Source organism: Triturus cristatus, chromosome 12 (assembly GCF_964204655.1).
Source record: "Triturus cristatus chromosome 12, aTriCri1.1, whole genome shotgun sequence".
NCBI lineage: Eukaryota > Metazoa > Chordata > Amphibia > Caudata > Salamandridae > Triturus > Triturus cristatus.
The window spans coordinates 15,907,094-15,914,571 of NC_140595.1; positions in this window are offsets into that span (position 1 = coordinate 15,907,094).

Consider the following 7,478-nt stretch of genomic DNA (forward strand, 5'->3'; position numbering starts at 1 on the left):
GGTGCGCTGTGTGGGCTACAACTCTCCCTCAGGAGAGGAGCGTGAGGTGTTTTCCACTCCAATGTTATATGTGAGTGAGGGGCAGAGTGCAAAAATAATATCAAAAGTGCGTTAAAACCATCTCAATTGGGGAAAACAATTTTAATAAGTTTCCCCAATGGGTGGAGTTAAAAAACAGTGTAACGATATGGGTAAGGATGTTCCCTATCTGACTAGGTCAACATGTTTCTGCCAGGTGACCAAGGGTTCGTGGCATTCTTCAGGACCAATGTCTTTTCACTCTGCTAAACATTGTGATAAACGAAAAACCATACTTATTTATATGGGTATTCTCAGGACCAACTTCAGTCTGGTCTGCTTGCTGTAACACACAAAAACATTCCTATGTTATAAGCATATTCACACTCATGCCCAATGGCTAGTACCCGGGTGTAAGTGAGAAATTGTGTCAAACCACCACACACGTGAAGGAACACACACGGGTGAATCAGTGCTCTCACCAGCAGCAGACTAATTGTCTGCCTTTACCTTTAACCGGGCCTCTATCTATATGTGGGAACCTAAAGTCAAAATCAAGGTCAGAGAAATAACCATTATTTATATTACATCATCTACAGTCATTAACAAGCATTGGCACAGCCAATAGGTCTCGCTTTTGGGACCTTATAAGTGTTTAGCCATGCAACAGTTGCATAACTAAATACTTATAAGGTCCCAAAAGCGAGACCTATAGGCTATACCAATGCTTGTTTCTGTTTATTACTGCTCTGTAGTAATGGTGGCGCACGGGTGCCACCATTACTACATAGAAGTAATAAACAGGAGGAAAAAAAAACTGGCTCACGGAGAACATCAAAGCGGCGTGAAAGTGATCGCAATCGCGATCAAACATCAAAGCGGCCGTGCGGCCGCAAAAGTGAGGCGTGCGTGCCCGCGCACATGCACTGTAGCTCTAGGCTACAGTGGTAGCACTTTTTTGAGCCCTCACAAAAAGTCTCGCCAGACCAGCGCATGCGCTGGGTCAGGCGAGACCTAAAAACAATCTTGACAGAAAACCCAATACTGGTGTATATACACACATTCGGTCCTCAATATCTCTCATGAACTGGGCTATTCTAATGACATTGTATAAATTATGACAAGCTAGTCGCACGATTGTATCAGAGAACGTGGGCCTCTCAATCACATTTAACACCAAGGCTGTTACTATATGGTGAAAAGATAGCCTAGTGTTCCCCTTTATCAGCATCACAACTGTGCACAATACGTGTGGGAGAGACAACAAATTGTTTGCGAAATACGCATTGGGTCCCCCGTTTATGTGTCTTTCATAAAATTGCTGTATTTAAAATTGTCTAACTCAATGCATCGTAATGTTAGTCCATATTGTGAATTACACGGACCTGTTCCATGCCCCTCCTAAACGGAAGATCTCAATCGTATCTCACGGTCAATCTATCACTAAGCAAAAAGCCTTACCAGTGACAGGGCATTTCCCGTGTGGCTCATGTTCTGTATGCCCATTTACTAAACAAGTGACACAATTGGATTTGGGCCTAAGAACACCGTGGGTATTAAATTCACATGCAAACTGTAACACGAGTGGGGTCATTTATATAATCACATGTCCGTGCTTACTAGTATATATTGGGATGACTACCTGGAAGGTGAAACACAGGATGGTGAGCACCGAAGTGCTTTTCGATGCAGAAAAACAAACACCCGCATGACAAAACACTTTGTTGAAATGACACACACAGAGGATGATTTCATGTGGTTTATCATCGATAAATTAAAATATGACATTAACATGGGGCCCTTAGAGAAGGTACTCCGGCACAGGGAACAGAGATGGGTGTTCCGCATGAAGAGTCATATCACAGGATTAAATGAAGATATACCATGGAATACTTTATAGATACACACTCCCATGAATAATACCTCCCAATTTCTGTTCATATTCATAGTAATATTCACATTTGGTGTGAAATAAAGGGGGTACAGTTGGGTGGTGTGCAATCTAGTTCTGGTTAGAGCACACAGACTTTTGAGGAGTAAGGTGTGTTGCTGTCCCCATTTTTCCTTTTTCCGCCACCTTTTTTCCTCCACCCTATGCATGTGTAAAACAGAATAACTACAAATACCATAATGCATTAGGGTGGAGGGGTGGTCTACACCTTAACATCAGGCGTGTGTTTGTTTGTATTTTGTGACAGTTCAAGCCTACATTATATACTCGAAAATGTGAGACATTTGTTTTGAGAACGGCACCATTTTCCTATGCATGTGGAAAACAGAATAACTACATATCCCATAATGCATTAGGGTGGGTGGGAGGTCTACAGCTTAACATCAGGCGCGTGTCTATTTTGACAGTTCAAGCCAACATTATGTACTTGAAAATGTGGGACATTTGTTTTGAGAATTGTGCCATTGTATGGTGGCGGTCTGACTCTTTATAGACAACCGTAGTTCAGTATGTGGCATAATTGATATTTATGCATTTCACGAACCGGAAGTGGTGTGTTGCACTTCCGGAGAAGCAGACACGTAAACGGGATTTTAAGCTGAGGCAGAAAATATACATTCTCCCTTTAGCCTCTATTCACGGGCGACACATGCCGGGATATTCAGTAAGTCGGACAGACAAGTAGCCATAGAGGTACCCGGTTAGCGATTTTTGCTTAGTGATAGATTGACACTATCTTTGACTCTTACAAACATCACCCATACTCCTTGTGACACCATTCTCCAGAACCACCACACTACGTTTGACCTCCTTTACCCTGCATGGAGCAGAATACTTGCTTTCACGCTTACAAACAAATCCCCTTATCCTAACAACCACCCAATCTCCTGGTTTTAAACAACACCGCTTCACACCTTTCTTCTCATTATAATATAGCATGTTTTTCATCTGCGTCCTTAGGACATTCCTTTGAATTTCCTCTTGATTGACCTCAACATCTGCTTCAACTCCCTTCAACCACACAGGACACTCTTTCATCCCTGGTTTCCTTCCTTTCAAGGATACAAAAGGAGAAACACCAGTCACAGAATGAGGAGGTGTCCTATGTGCCCAAATCATCCTCCTCAGTTCCCTCTTCCAGGGAAGATGGTTAGCAAAGGACAGTTGTATGTTGTCCATCACCAATCGGTTTATTCTTTCAACCAACTCATTGGCTTGAGGTTAGAAAAAAGCCACTTTCTCATGCACAATTCCCATGCCAGAGAGAGATAGTCCGTCATCTCCCTAGATACGAATTGCACACCATTATCAGACACACTTTTCTTTGGTATCCCTTCTTCCACAAAAACTTCATCGGTGAACTTGATAATGGTTGAAGTCTTTACTTCTCCAACATCCTTAATCACAAACCATTTAGTATGGTAAGATACTCGGATTAAAATAAATTTGCTATTTGATCCTAATTCGGATATGGGTCCTAAAAAATCAATGGCTAATTTCTCCCAGGGTTTTTCTGGAAACGTCACAACAGCTAATGGGGGCTATCTAATCACTTTGGTTTTATCACTGTTTGCACACATGGAGCAATTTCTCACCTTTTCCCCAATGACCCGGTCCATACCAAGCCATCAGTATGACTGCCTAACTTTCCTTTTCACAACACCACGTCCCAAATGACCCTCATGAACAATATTGAGAATTCTGGTCTGAATACCTTTGGGAGGGACAAATTGACTTCTTCTCATTAGCTTGCCATCAACTATGCTCAATTCCTCTTTGACTTTAAAATACTCCCATAACTCAGCACTCATTTCACTATCTTCTCTCCAACCATGTACAACTTTCGCCTCAACTTCATCCATTCCGACATCCACTTCTCTTGAAGTGAGAATGGGAGATCTATCCATGTCTTCACCTCCACCCTTCTTGTCATCTCCTGGGGATCCACCTGTGCCATGGAAACACTGGAAGAAGCTCTTTGTGACTTATATGTTGGCTATTGGTGGTGATCGTTATGGACCTCTTAGGCGGCAAGCAATTCTACTTCATCATCTTGGGATTAAAAGGAGGAGGATATATGAAGACTTACCTGAAGTATCTTTGGGTATGGGTGATGGACAACCGAATAATGTGTACGAGATGTCTATACAAATGCTTGATATTCAGTTTACTCCCAAAACAAATTTAGTACGTTTTTCTCTAGAATACAAAAACAAGATGAAGATATAGCATATTATGTTACTGCGTTAAGGGGTTTGGCATTGTCATGTCTTTTTGAGCAGCTAACTGATTCCTTGATTAGGGATCAAATTGTCAGGTGTACTAATAACAAAAGAATTAAGGAGAGATTATTGATGAAAGATCCCATCCTCGTCGCCAGTGTAAGGATTCAAGAACTCTCCTTATGTAGTTCCAAATGATATGTATTAATTAACAGCATCTGATAACAGCATCCGCAGCTGAGCAATGCTCACACGCTACATCACATTTCAATTCCAACCTTGTATCACTAGGTCAGCAGTGACCTCTTTACATTCCATGCTCAGCATAGCATGTCCTTACACAGGGCCACTGGAATTAGGCGGTTGTAGAGGGCCGAATCATAGTGCAGGGTGGAGTAAATTATGCAGCAAGAAAAAACAAACTATGTGGCATAATGCAGAACATGATATAATAGTATTACTTCATTAATTTGTTATTATTAAACTTGGTATTACTGTCTGGACATTAGTTGCACCTCATAAGCACCATTTTAACACCCAAATATAGCAAAAAGGAACAAAAGGATGACAAGTCCAGCTTCCCAAAGGGCCTTTCACTGCACAGCAACACGTTTCTGTGCATTTTTAGTAGCTTTTGAACTGTTTAAAATAGAAAAAAAAACATGTTAAACTCTGCAGATTATGCAGCAGATGGTGGATTATGTGTCAAATCTATAATTATATGAAAATAGCCACAGCTGCACAATCACATTCTTCCAGTGGCCCTTGCTATAGGCTTTAGCAGAAAGTAATAACAGTCAATCAATCAGTGAATTGTGAGCGCGCTACTCATCTGTGAGGGTCTCAAGGCTCGGGGGGGGGGGGGGGGGCGGTCAGTAGGTCCATTCAGCCAAAGAGCCAGGTCTTGAGAGCCTTCCTGAAGGTGTTCAGGGACGGGGCACGTCTGATGTCGATCGGGAGCTCGTTGCAGGTATTGACTGCAATGTGGGAGAAGGATCTTCCCCCTGCTTTGGCTCTGAGGAAGTGAGGGGTTTCGGCGAGGACGAGGTGGGCAGATCGGAGGTTCCTTTTGGGTACGTGGAGGGTGATTTTGTCGTTGAGGTATTGGGATCAGGTGGTGTGTAGGCATTTGTAGGTGTGGATGAGTATCTTGAAGGTGACTCTCCTCTCGACAGGTAGCCAGTGGAGATTTCGTAGGTGTTGGCTGATGTGCTCGTGTCGAGGGATGCCAAGGACTAGTCTGGCGGTGGAGTTCTGTATTGTCTGGAGCTTGCGAAGTGGAGACTTGTTTATGCCGGCGCAGAGGGCGTTTCCGTGGTCCAACCTGCTGGTGATGAGTGCGTGGGTGATTGTCTTCCTTGACCCGAGGGGGATACATTTGAAGGTCTTACGGAGGAAACGGAGGGTGTTGAAGCAGCTGGAGGCGATGGCGTTGACCAGATGGTTCATGGAGAGGGAGGAGTTGAGTATGATGCGAGGTTTCTAGCGTGGTCCGTGGGGGTTGGGGTGCTGAGTGCGGTAGGCCACCAGGTGTTGATCCATGCCGATGGGGTGGTTACGAGGATGAGGACTTCTGTCTTCTCCGAGTTGAACTTTAGGCAGCTTTTGCTCATCCAGGCTGCGACGTCCTACATTCCTTCCTGGAAGCTGAGTCTGGTGCTGGGGGGGGTCCTTGGTGAGGGAGAGGATGAGCTGTGTTTCATCTGCGTAGGATACTATGTTGAGGCCATGCTGATGGATGATGGCGGCGAGGGGGGCCATGTATATGTTGAAGAGGGTTGGGCTGAACGATGATCCCTGTGGGACTCCGCAGTTGATTTCCATGGGTTCGGAGAGGAAGGGTGGCAGTCTGGTCCTTTGGCTTCTGCCGGTGAGGAACGATTGGATCCAGTCGAGAGCGGTTTCTTGTATACCTGCGTTGTGTAGTCTGGCTGTGAGTGTGCGGTGGGAGACGGTGTTGAATGCTGCTGACAGGTCGAGTAGAATCAGGGCTGCGGTGCGGCCTTGGTCTAGGGGGGTGCGGATATCGTCTGTGGCGGCGAGCAGGACGGTCTCGGTGCTGTGGTTGCTGCGGAATCCAGACTGGGAAGGGTCGAGGATGGTGTTGTCTTCAATGATCCTAGTTAGTTCTGCTTTGATGGTCTTCTCTGCCACTTTCACAGCAAAGGGGGGAGCGAGATGGGCCGGTAGTTCTTTAGGTCCGACAGGTCTGCTGAGGCCTATTGTCTTAAAAACTCCCTTTTCACAATAAGTAAGTCAGGTCTGCTAGCTTTGTCATAACCAGGTAAAAACATTTCCAGTGTTATTTCCATAAGCTTTAAGGTTGGACGGTCGGCATAGGGCTTTATGTGTAGTTAACGGGGGTTGACCTTGTATCTTTCTTCATGGTATATTTTCCTCACTAGACTCCTGTCCCGTGGAGGGTAAAACCTTTAATTCTAATGACTGTTGTGGATGAATGAAGTTGGGGAGGGGTAGTGGCATTAACGAATGCTAAACTATATGAAAAAGGCTGTAGACACAAGTGGATTTCTTTGAAAGAGTCCAAAAACAAAGGGATAGCTATTCTTAAGATCTTCCGATCTCTCAGGAATTAATAGATTTGGGAGCTTACACTACTATCTTGTACATTGGCCTCATGTTCCAGCTGCTGGCATACATCCTAAATTGTCCCATTTCAGCACAACATTAAGCGGCAGTATACATGAACTAATTAAAAGCGGGGCCCTAACATAAATCCCAACTGACCGATCCATACCAGATATGCAAGATGGCAACCCCTACGAGGGACTCTTAGAACATTAAAAATGCCTTGGAAGGGGTATGCTTCACTTTATTTTGAATTGGAATTGTGGAACTTTTAAGTGCAAGAGGCGGAAAAACCTTTTGAGTGAAAAAAAGTTGTGATTCGCAAACATAAATACTGAGTTTTAGCATTTAAGTATGTGTGCAGACCAACTAACCCGATTCAGGTGGGAGACTCTAGATTTTAAAGCTAAAGTGACTCTACTTCATCAGTCTCCCACCCTAGATTGCCTTTGCTTCAATGTACTTCAATGGGGAAATTAAAGATCCTCGATTTTTGTTTCAAAATCCCCCACAAGCTTACTATTGCTCGTTGGTTGGACACTGCAACTGCCACTCACTAGGTTAACAGCAAAGATTGGGCACTGGTAGGGGTGTGGCGAGGTCTATGCATATGATTGACATAAAACATAGGCGGGTCACCATCTGGGTAGGCGCAGGGATTGGCTGAGTGGGTTCAGAGCGGTTCACGGGGGCGTGCT